The 11,946-nt window shown below is 39.1% G+C and overlaps 1 pseudogene; it reads left to right on the top strand.

The window, feature by feature from the left end:
* The first annotated feature begins 1,409 nt into the window (after window positions 1-1,409).
* LOC101610932 lies at window positions 1,410-2,524 on the top strand (annotated as a pseudogene).
* The last annotated feature ends 9,422 nt before the right edge of the window (window positions 2,525-11,946 follow it).

Here is an 11,946-nt window from a genome sequence, read left to right as displayed (position 1 = left end):
AAAAAAAATTATGCCTCATAATAGATAGTGAAAGGGAAACTTTCTGTGATAAAAGTCAGTTCTATGACTATATGCACACAAAGCCAACTCTACAAAGAATACATCAGGGAATACTCCATACAGCAGAGTCAAAAACCAACCTCAAGAACCTACAAGAGGAAGATCACAATCACCAAAACTACAGCAGGTTCAAAAACATACAAAGCCCAGTAAAGCACCAAACCTCATAGAGCCTCCAACATGGCAGGGATTAAATCAAACCTCACTGTGATAACCTTAAATATTCTCAGCTCATCCATCAAAAGACACAAATTAACAGGGTAGATCTGAGAAAAATAGACTCTTCTATCTACTGTCTTCAAGAAACATACCTCACCACTAAGGACAGACATCTCTATAAGGTGAAAGAATGGAAAATGATTTTCCAAGCAAATAAAAATAAGAAGCAAGTGGGTGTGGCTATATAAGTATTTGACAAAATGGACTTCAAATCAAAAGTACTCAAAAAGGATAAAGAATGCCAATTTTTACTCATTTAGAGAATGATCCAACAAGGGGACAGCACATGAGCACCAAATCTATATGCACCAAACACAAGTGCATCACATTTTATAAAACAAAACCTACTTGACTACAAACCAGAAATAAATCCTAATACCATCATAGGGGACTTCAATACCCCATTATCATCAATACACAGATTCTCCAAACAAAAAATCAACAAGGACATAATAGAACTTAAAAACACCATAGATCAACTAGACCTAAGAGACATCCACAGAACAAACCACCCCAATTCTACAGAATACATATTCTTCTCAGTGTCCCATGGGACCTTCTCCAAAATAGATAATATATTACAAGAAATATATCAAGAAAACTGATATAACTTCGTACATCATATCAGACCACAATGTGTTAAAACTAGAAATTAACAACAAGAGAAACAACAGAAATTACATTAGCTCCTGGAGATTAAACAACACTCTTATTAAACAATGAATGTGACATGGAAGAAATTAAAAAGAAAATTGTAAAATTTCTAGAAATGAATGATAACAAAAACACAACATACCAAAACTATGAGACACAATGAAGGCAGTACTAAGGGAAAAATTCATTGCACTAAATCCCTTCATAAAGAAGACATAGGGGCAGCAAGGGGGGCTCAGGAGGGGGGAACCGGGGCCTTTTGCTTGGAGCGGCTCCAGCGGGGGGCGGCCCTGAGCGGTGAGACCCGAGGCCTTCCCAGCTCCTTCAGTCCCGGCAGCCCTGGGCCCGCCCCACCCGGCCTGCGGTGGGGGAGGAACTGGCGGGCCTGGCCGAGCTGCCCCTGCCTCCCCTGGAGTCATCTCCGAGACTTTCCAGACATGCACCGGAGGCCGCCCTGCGCTCCTTAGGCCGGCGCCATGAAGATCAAGGTTGCCAAGAAACCCTCTTTCCCATGGTTTGGCCTGGACATTGGGGGAACTCTAGTAAAGCTGTCATATTTTGAACCTATTGATATCACAGCAGAGGAGGAACAAGAAGAAGTTAAGAGCTTAAAACTATTCGGAAATATTTGACTTCTAACGTGGCATATGGCTCCACTGGCATTCAGGATGTACACCTTGAACTGAAGGATTTGACGCTCTTTGGTCGAAGAGGGAATTTGCACTTTATCAGATTTCCAACCCAGGACCTGCCTACCTTTATCCAAATGGGAAGAGATAAAAACTTCTCCACATTACAGACGGTGCTGTGGGCTACAGGAGGTGGTGCTTACAAGTTTGGAAAATATTTTCGCACAATTGGAAACCTCCACTTGCACAAACTGGATGAACTTGACTGCCTTGTAAAGGGCTTGCTGCATATAGATTCTGTCAGTCTCAATGGACAAGCAGAATGCTATTATTTTGCTAATGGCTCAGAACTTCAGCAATGCCAAAAGATGCCTTTCAACCTGGTTGATCCCTACCCACTCTTGGTCGTGAATATCAGCTCAGGAGTCAATATTTTAGCAGTCCATTCCAAAGACAACTATAAGAGAGTGACTGGAACAAGCCTTGGAGGTGGTACCTTTCTTGGTTTATGCAGTTTATTGACTGGCTGTGAAAGTTTTGAAGAGGCTCTTGAAATGGCATCCAAAGGTGACAGCCCTCAAACTGACAATCTGGTCCGAGATTATTGATAGAGGAGATTATGAAAGATTTGGTCTACCAGGCTGGGCTGTAGCATCTAGTTTTGGGAATATGATTTATAAGGAGAAGCAAGAAAGTGCTAGTAAAGAAGACCTGGCAAGAGCCACCTTAGTTACAATCACCAACAGTATTGGGTCTGTGGCGCGCATGTGTGCTGTGAATGAGAAAACAAATAGAGTTGTTTTTGTTGGGAACTTTTTACCTGTCAACACTCTCTCAATGAAACTTCTGGCATATGCACTGGATTATTGGTCAAAAGGTCAGTTGAAAGCATTGTTTCTAGAACATGAGGGATATTTTGGAGCTGTTGGTGCACTTCTTGGACTGCCAAATTTCAGCTGAAACATCAGAAATCTCTGCTAATATGTAATCCAAGAGACACTGAAACTGAAACCAGAGACATTACCACTGTATTCATTGCCAACAGGAGCCAAAGGATTAAAAGTAACACTATTCTTCTTGACTTGAAATGTCACGATGGTATGCTCATGAGTGTTGCTGTATTTACAGAGAGCACTCTGCAATATGAAGTATTTATCATTGATATCCTTTCCCTTTTGTATATAGTGAATATTCAATCTTTAAATGCAATGCAGCCTTTCATTACTGAGCTTCCTCTCAAAAAGATTCTGTTTTATGTAGCTAACATTGTAGTACCATATGCTCAGATGCAAACCTTAAGGTCTCGGAAAAGTTTTGTTTTGTATGTGTTTGGTCACTAGTGAGCAAAAAGTAACATGCCCTGAATCACAAGTTGTTGTAATGGCAATCAGAGATGATCATTTAATATAATTTTTAGAGGTAATTAGGCAATGTTAGATGTTAATCATGATAGTTTTTGTAACATATTCTCCTCAAAAAAGCATATGTATGTGACTTTTTTCTCAAGTGCCATATGATGCAATTAAAATACTGACATTAAACAGCCTTAATTTCAAAATGATCTTGGAAAATTAACATATTTAACCTAACATTTTCTCTATTTTATTACATAATCATCATATATGCTAAAATGGAGTCTTATCTAAGAAAGTCCTTGGGTTATGGTTAAAGTGAATGAATAGATCTGTATTCTTTATCATATATATCTCAAACCCAAACATGATACACTTATTGGATCTGAATCATGAAAGGTAATAACAGGCTCATATTTATTCTAGGGATGTTTCTATACTTAGAGCATGTTAGGCAGTGTTGCAGAATTACAAAAAGGTCAGTGTTTTATACATTCTGGTAATAAAAGCATTATGGTTCCAGATTAAAAAAAGACATGGAACTCTCAAATTAATAAATTAACCATCCAGTTAAAGGAGCTGGAAAAATGAGAATAATCAAATGCTATGAGTTGCAAAAAGAAAAAAAAAAATAATTAAGATCAGAGCAGAAATTAATAAATTGGAAACTAAGAAAATAATTAAGAAAATTGATTAAATGAAGACCTAGTTATTTTAAAAAATTAACATGATTTATAAACCCCTCCTAATTTAATCAAACAAAAATAGAAAAGTTTCAAATTAACAAAATTAGAAATAATGAGACTGGAAGGATCATCAGGACATATTTCCAAAACTTCTACTCAACAAAATTGGATAATCTGGAAAAAATGGATAGATTCATAGACACATACCACCTACAAAAACTAAATTCAGAGCAAATAAATCTCCTAAACTAGCCTATTACATCCATCAAGATCAAGTTATCAAAACCCTCCCCAAGAGAAGAAGTCCAGGACCTAATAGTTTCTCAGCTAAAATCAACCAAACCTTCATCAAAGATCTGAAACCACTTTTTCTCAACCTGCTTCACAAAATTGAAGAACAGAGAATGCTCCCCCAGTCCTTCAGAGACAACAAGAAAAAGAAAATTATACACCTGGCTGGAGAGATGACTTAGGTGTTAAGGCACTGGCCTGAAAAACCTAAGGACCCAGATTCAATTCCCTAGTACCCACATAAGCCAGATGTACTTGGTGGCACCTGTGTCTGGAGTTTGTTTTCAGTGGCTTGAGGCTCTGGCACACATATATTCTCTCTATCTATCTTAATTAAAAATAAATAAAAACAAAATATTTTAAAATCCTATGGTCCTATATCCCTGACGAACCTGGATGCAAAAATTCAAAATAAGATCCTTACAAACTGAATTCAACAGAATATCAAAAGCATTATCCACCTGGATCAAGCAGACTTCATCCCAGGGATGCAGGTATGGTTCAACATACAGAAATCAAATAATGTAATACACCACTTAAACACAAGAACTACATGATCTTTTCAATAGATTCAGAGAAGGCCTTTGACAAAATACAACAAAATTTCATGATCAAAATGCTGGAGAGCCTAGGAATGGAGGGCATATACTTCAACATAATAAAGGTTATATACAAAACACCTCAAGCCCAAATCATACCTAATGGGGAAAAATTCAAGGAGTTCCCATTAAGATTGGGAACAACACAGGGGTGCCTCCTCTCATCACTGCTCTTCAACATAGTACTAAAAGTCCTAGCCCAAGTAATAAGACAGGAGAAAGAAATTAAACGGATACAAATTGGAAAGGAAGAAGTCAAACTACCCTATTTGCAGATGACATAATCCTATATATAAGTGATCTGAAAGACCCTACCATAAAACTTCTAAAGTTGATAAATTCTTTCAGCAAAGTGGCCTTCCTATACACAGAAGACAAATGTACAGAGAAAGAAATCAGCATGGCTTTCCTATTTTTAATATCCAGGAAAAAAAAAAATCAAGTACCTTTGAATAACACTAATCAAGGATGTGAAACACACGTATAATGAAAACGTAAAAACACTCAAGAAAGAAATTGAAGAGTACATGAGAAGATGTAAAGGCCTCCAATATTCCAAGATAGGTAGAATTAGTTTTGTGAAAATGGCAATTCTACCAAAAGCAATACACAGATTCAGTGCAATACCAATAAAAATCCCTGCATCATTGTTCATAGACAGAAACAGTAATCTCAAAATTTACATGGTATGGCATAAGGCTTCAGGTATCCAAAAATATCCTCAGCAAAAGAAACACCTCTGGAGGTATCACCATACCCAATATAAAGCTATACTACAAAGCCATAGTAAAATAAAACTAAATAAATAAATAAACAGCATGATACTGGCATAAAAACAGAAATATAGACCAATGGAACAGAATAGAAGACCAAGCCCTAAGTCCAAGTAACTACAGCTACTTGTTGAAAAGGAGCCAACAATGTACACTAGAGAAAAGTCAGCATCTTCAACAAATGGTGCTGGACAAGTTGGAAAACCACATGTAGAAAAATGAAACTAGGCCCACTCCTCTCACCATGCACAAAAATCAACTCCAAATGAATTAAATACCTCAATTTAAAACCTGAAACTCAGCTGGGCGTGGTGGCACACGCCTTTAATCCCAGCACTTGGGAGGCAGAGGTAGGAGGATCTCTGAGAGTTCAAGGCCACCGTGAGACTGCATAGTGAATTCAGGTCAGCCTGAGCCAAAGTGAGACCCTACCTCGAAAAATCAAAAAAAAAAAAAAAAAAAAAAAGCACCACCTGAAACCCTTAAACAATTGGAAGGAAAAAAATAAGGGGAACTCTACAATATAAGTGTGGGGAAAGACTTCCTGAACTTCCCCAGTAGTCCAGGAAATTAATCATTCAACCAATGGGATCTCATGAAGCTAAAAAGCTTTTCCATACACCAACACACCAAGAGCAGAGCCAATAGTCTACCCACAGAATGAGAGAAAAATCTTTGCCAGCTATACACTGACCGAGGCCTATTATCTAGAATCTACGAAGAACTCAAAAACCTAAGCTATAAAAAAAAAAAAAATCAAACAATCCACTCAAAAGTTGGGCAGAAAACTGAACAGGAAATCCTCAAAGGAAGAAATACAAATAACTAATACTCACTTAAGAAAATGTTCAACTTCCTTAAACATCAAGGAAATGCAAATTAAAACAACTGTGATATTCCACCTTATTCCAGCCAGATGGCAATCATTAAAAAAAAAATCAAGTGACAATGAATGTTCACAAGCATGTGGGGAAAGAGGAACCTCATTTACTGCGGTAGGAGTGCAAACTTGTCAACCACTATGGAAATCAATATGGAGAGTCCTGAAAAAGATTAAAATAGAACTATCTACTGACCCAGCTATTTCTCTACCCTAAAGGCTCCACTTTTCACAGCAGAGATACTTGCTCAACCATGTTTATAGTTGCTCTACTCACAATAGCTAAGAATTGGAATCAACTCAGATGACCATCATTTGATGAATGGATGAGGCTATGGTACATTTACACAATGGAGTTCTACTCAGCAGTAAGGAAAATTGATATACTGAAATCTCTAAGAAAACTGATGGATTTGGAACAGATCATATTAAGCAAACTCACATGAACACAGAAAGAGAATCACAGCATGTTCTCCCTCATCTGTGGTTCCTAACCTGGAACACCTTGAATTGTTGGCATACCTGACAGGCAACTTGAGGGACAGATAACAGGGATGGAAATGGAGGGGGAAGGGGAATGGGAGGAGACACCCACAAAACGAAATCCAAAATTAATTAATACCACAGAAACCTTCCTCCTGCATAGTAGACTAAAAGATTTAACCTTCCATAGGAATATGGGGTGACTGTCTGGTAAGAAGCACCCTGAAGAGTGTAGGATGGAGCCTAAACTTAAAACACTGGGCTTTGACTTTTTTTTGTTCATTTTTATTTACTTATTTAAGAGCGACAGACAGAGAGAAAGAGGCAGATAGAGAGAGAGAATTGGCATGCCACGTCTTCCAGCCACTGCAAATGAACTCCAGATGTGTGTGCCCCCTGTGCATCTGGCTAACGTGGGTCCTGGGGAATTGAGCCTCAAACCAGGTCCTTAGGCTTCACAGGCAAGCGCTTAACCACTAAGCCATCTCTCCAGCCCTCAACTCCATATTTTGAGGAGACCACCCCCTGGTCATGTAGGCATTCTATTGAAATCTGTGCTATGGTTTTTCTTGCTTGGCTTGTTGTTATTGTCTATTTTTATTTATTTATTTGAAAGTTACACAGAGAGAGAGCGAAAGAGGCAGAGAGAGAGAGAGAATGGGCCCGCCAGGGCCTCCAGCCACTGCAAACGAACTCCAGACATGTGCGCCCCCTTGTGCATGTGGCAACCGTGGGTCCTGGAGAATAGAGCCTCAAACTGGGGTCCTTAGGCTTCACAGGCAAGCGCTTAACCACTAAGCCATCTCTCCAGCCCTTGCTTGGCTTTTTATGTGGAAGTTTGGATTTGAGAAAGCGTTCTTCTCCTCTCAGTAAGCTCATTCTCCTGCAAATCACCAGAATTCCCAAATGGCTATTTGTTGCTAAACTATGGGTCATAAAACCTCTAGGGACTATTGGGAATTTGCTTGCAATCAAAACAACTGATTTAATATATTTTGGGTTTGTTTGTTTCTTTTGTTTTTCGAGGTATGGTCTCACTCTAGCTCAGACTGACCTGGAATTCACCATGTAGTCTCAGGGTGGCCTTGAACTCATGGCGATCCTCCTACCACTGCCTCCCAAGTGGGATTAAAGGCGAGTGCCACAATACCAGACTGTGACTTAATATTTTTAAAAAGAATTTCCACAATACAAAATTTTTGAAGTAGCTTCCTTGGATATCTGAGTTATTCAAACTATCTTCTTGCCTTATTGTCTTTGGAAAACTGGAAGGAAAATACAGAGAGATGTATTCATACTTACAGACTTTGTGGTGCCAAGACAGTTTTAGAGGTTTTATATTCTCTACCTTCTTTAATCCTTGGTGGAACTATCAGTCTCATATTAAGGAGGAGAGAATTAAGTCAGAAAAATATGCAATTCTTATTAAATGACAAAAATGATGCAGCAAAAATTTATACCCGGGTCTACCTGTCTTGAACTCATTTGCTTTCTCCTTTTCCACAGTAAACAAAATACCCGTTATTGACTATCAACCTGAAAGTGCGGCATGGTTTCTTGTCCTGTCTGAGTTGTATATGGAACATTCTGTCCTTTGCAATAGTTAATGGATGTGAGTTATTTATGAGTGTTTTCCTGGCTTTGGGGTAAGCATAATATAGTTATAGGATGTTAGTGGAGGGTGACAGTTATACCTTTACTTTCAGGTCATTTTTGGATCCTACTTTAACTGGCTTCATGCAGAATCTGTGAACACATACAAGACTAACAGTAACAAGATTGGAATAATTAAACCTGCCTTGAAGATCTACTCTTCATCAGTTTGCAGGAGAGCTTTATGGCGAAAGAGTCCTGCCTGTCCATGTAAACACGTCCAGCCCAGCAGAGTCGCTGCCAAGTCTCAGCAAGAGTGGAGCGGAGCATAAAGAAGCCTCTGTAGCATGCATCAAAGAACCAGCTGACTTCTTGGCAGCTGAGCTTTCAAAATCCCTAGAGTTGCAAATTAGAAGTTAAATATAACTTTCTTACTATGAAAACTCGCTAGGACCCTCCTGGGAAGTCTGTGACACAGAATCTCCCAACATAGGTGACAAAATCCAGGAAACATTTCCTAAAGCTGTGGAAGCAAGGACAAAATAACAGGTCCAGGAGTAACAATGAGCAGCTGACTTGTTTTAGAAAAAGAATTTGGTGGTTTCTTATGACAATATAGGTAACTATCTGAAATAATACTGGTGTTCTTCATATATGAGTGAAATTTAAAATTCTATTTGACCTTAAGGTTTTGCAAAATTTACTTTTGAATAATGTGCATCATATACCATGTATGCATATATAATAGATAGCTATAGACACAAGTGTGCATAGCTCTGTGTATGTGTGTGTTGTGACATCACAACATAGAATAAAGTCACTGAACAATGATGGCTATTTAGAACACAATTCTGGATTTTCTAACAAACTCTGTAAAGTTATTGGACTTTTCTGGGCCTCTGCTTTCTCATATTTAAAAAAGCTGGTGGACTTATTGCAATGTCAGCTGACACATAATTCAGTGTAAGACCTGCTGGATACACTAGGGTAAGTGGATTGGTCTTTCAAAAGTTCCACTTGTGCTTTCCTACATGTCACTTGTTGCAAGTGACATTGAGTAACAACTTCTAAAATTTATTTGAGTAATATTGTGGGTTCTTTTTCAAACACTACAGGATACAAAGGATGGGGATTGACCCTTTATTACTTCTCATTGTGTTTCTATACCTGGTTCAGTACTGGCTCGTGTTTTACGTACTGTGTAATAAAAGACAATAACGTGTGAAGAACTTATTAGTTTCCGGCTCCTGGTAAGTGACATGTTAGCACAGTCATTGGTTTGTTGCACTCTCATCACTCTTGTAAGTCACCTTGAACTTCAATCATGGAATCCAAAACCCCAGACTTGAATGGTAATCTTGATCCTTTTGCATCCTCTGCAGTTTTCACTGTGAACAACCATCCCCTTCCTCTGAGATTAAAAAATATATATTTCCCATTTGTTTATTTACAAGCATAAAGAAATAAAGATGAGACAGAGAGAATGAGTGAACCAGAGCCTCCACCCTTGCAAACTAACTCCATATGCATGTGCCACTTTATGCATCTCCCCATGGGTACTGGGGAATCAAATCTGGGTTGTTAGTCTTTTAGGCAACCACCTTAACCACTGAACAATCTCTCCAGCTCATCTTTGGGATTATTTTTCCCATTGACCTCAGGAATAAAACATCTTCATAATCCTTTCCCTATACTCCTTAACCACTCCTCTGCTTCCTCCCTCAGCTTCCCCTACATACAATATTGCTTATAGTTCACCTTTTACCTTCTCAGTATGGCTGAGATAGACTGTGAGCAATGAGTATTTCTGATTCAGTCATTGGCACATACAGCACCAAAAGTAGCTCAAATGCTTAGGATGTACACATTTGCTGAATGAGAGATCCTATTAATATCTATGGCTTTAGCCATCACTTAATATTCCCATCTTCCTTGCCAGTTCTATGCTCCAGGTTACTGTTTATAACTTTCCTAGGACTGTCATAACAAATTACTACAAATTATGTGGCTTAAAATAATAGACATGTATTCTGTCACACTACAGGAGATCAGAATCCCAAAACCAATGTGTTAGCAGAGGTGGTTTCTTTCAGAGGCTTGGAGGACAGAAAGCCCCCATGTCTACCTCCTGGTGTCTGATGAGTGCCAGTGAACTTTGATGTTCCTATGTTTGAAGACAGGCCTGTCCAATCTCTCAATATATCCACCCATCACCACCCTTGTGTTATGGGCCTCAAGGTCACTTGATTGCATCTGCAAAGCCCCCATTTCTAAAAAATAAAATAAAATAAAATGTTGGATAGTTATTGCCAAAACCCCTAAATAAACACAATTATATTCTGAACTTCTAGAAGAACATGAATTTGGAAGAGAACCTTTCCCACCACTACTATCTAGTCACTGGGCTCTCAAAATCTATATCCAGACTGGAAAGATGGCTTAATAGTTAAGGCACTTGCCTGCAAAGCCTAAGAACCCAGGTTCAATTCCCTAGAAGCCATGTAAGCCAGATACACAAGATGGCACATGTGTCTGGAGTTCATTTGAAGTGGCTGGAGGCCATGGTGTGCCCATTCTCTCTATCTGCTTCTCTCTCTAATAAATAAATTAACACACACATAACTAAAATATTTTAAAATTTAAAAATCTATATCCATCCCACATGCAAAATATATTCACCTCATCCTACATCTGTTACAGACTTAATTTCAGGATCAAGTTTATGTTTTAGATCTCATCTAAACACCATCAAATTACCAAATCCTCAATCTTATCATCTAAATCAGATATGAAGGCTCTGGGTCTCACTGAAAACAAAAACTTTTCCAACTTTAGTCCTTTAAAATAGAAAAACAAGCAATATGCTCCCCAGGTACAGGTATAGAATAGTATAGACATCCCTATTTCCATAGTGAGAAATAAGAATAAAAATAGGGTCTCTAGTTGTAAGCAAGTCCAGAACTTGCCAGAGGGGGGCACATGCATCAGCATATGTGAACAAATTCAACTGAGTTTCAAGACCTAAGAAAAAAATATGTGGCTTGATGTTTGAGGTATTTGATGATATGAGAATTAAATGTCCTGACAGTAAGACAAACCACGAGCAAAAGCAGAGGATAACACACTGGGGAAAATGTAATGATGCGGGGCACTCCTTCCCGGGCAGGTAGGTAGTGCAAGGGAAGGACCAGGCCTGCTGGGTCCTCCCTAGGAGTTGAGGGGATGATGAGCGTCGGACGACTCAGAAACCTCTCCTGGCCACCGGAGAAAAACCACACTGAGTCGGGAGTCTTTTTGATGCAGGAACTCACATTAAAAACCCACTTTATTACTCTAAGCAGTTGCCTATATCATGTTGGGGATGAAGGTGGGGATTTTAGGACAGGGGGAGAGGTAAGGGCCAATAGTAAACTGTAACTATTGAAATGGTAATTACAATTGCCACATGGAAGTGGCAAGCCAGAAGCCATTAGGTGTCTTGCTGAGTCCTAGCTGGCCAGAGACAGGTGTCAAACTTTAGCTAGGCTCAGGAAGTTCCACTAGGCCTCATGTCTGGGCCTTTCAGAGCCCAACATCTCCCCCTTTTGTTTTTGTAAGAGCATTAGTCACCGTGGCCCCTGTCTTAGATTGTCCCCCTCTGGGGATCTTACCTGTCATTGGGTACCAGGTGTTTAGCTCACTGAGAAGCCACTCCATGGCCTGTCTTAGGTTGTACCCCTCTGGGGAT

Source organism: Jaculus jaculus, chromosome 13, assembly GCF_020740685.1.
Source record: "Jaculus jaculus isolate mJacJac1 chromosome 13, mJacJac1.mat.Y.cur, whole genome shotgun sequence".
Classification (NCBI taxonomy): domain Eukaryota; kingdom Metazoa; phylum Chordata; class Mammalia; order Rodentia; family Dipodidae; genus Jaculus; species Jaculus jaculus.
Note: the sequence above shows the minus strand (reverse complement) of the source record. Positions and strands in the feature narration are given on the sequence as shown.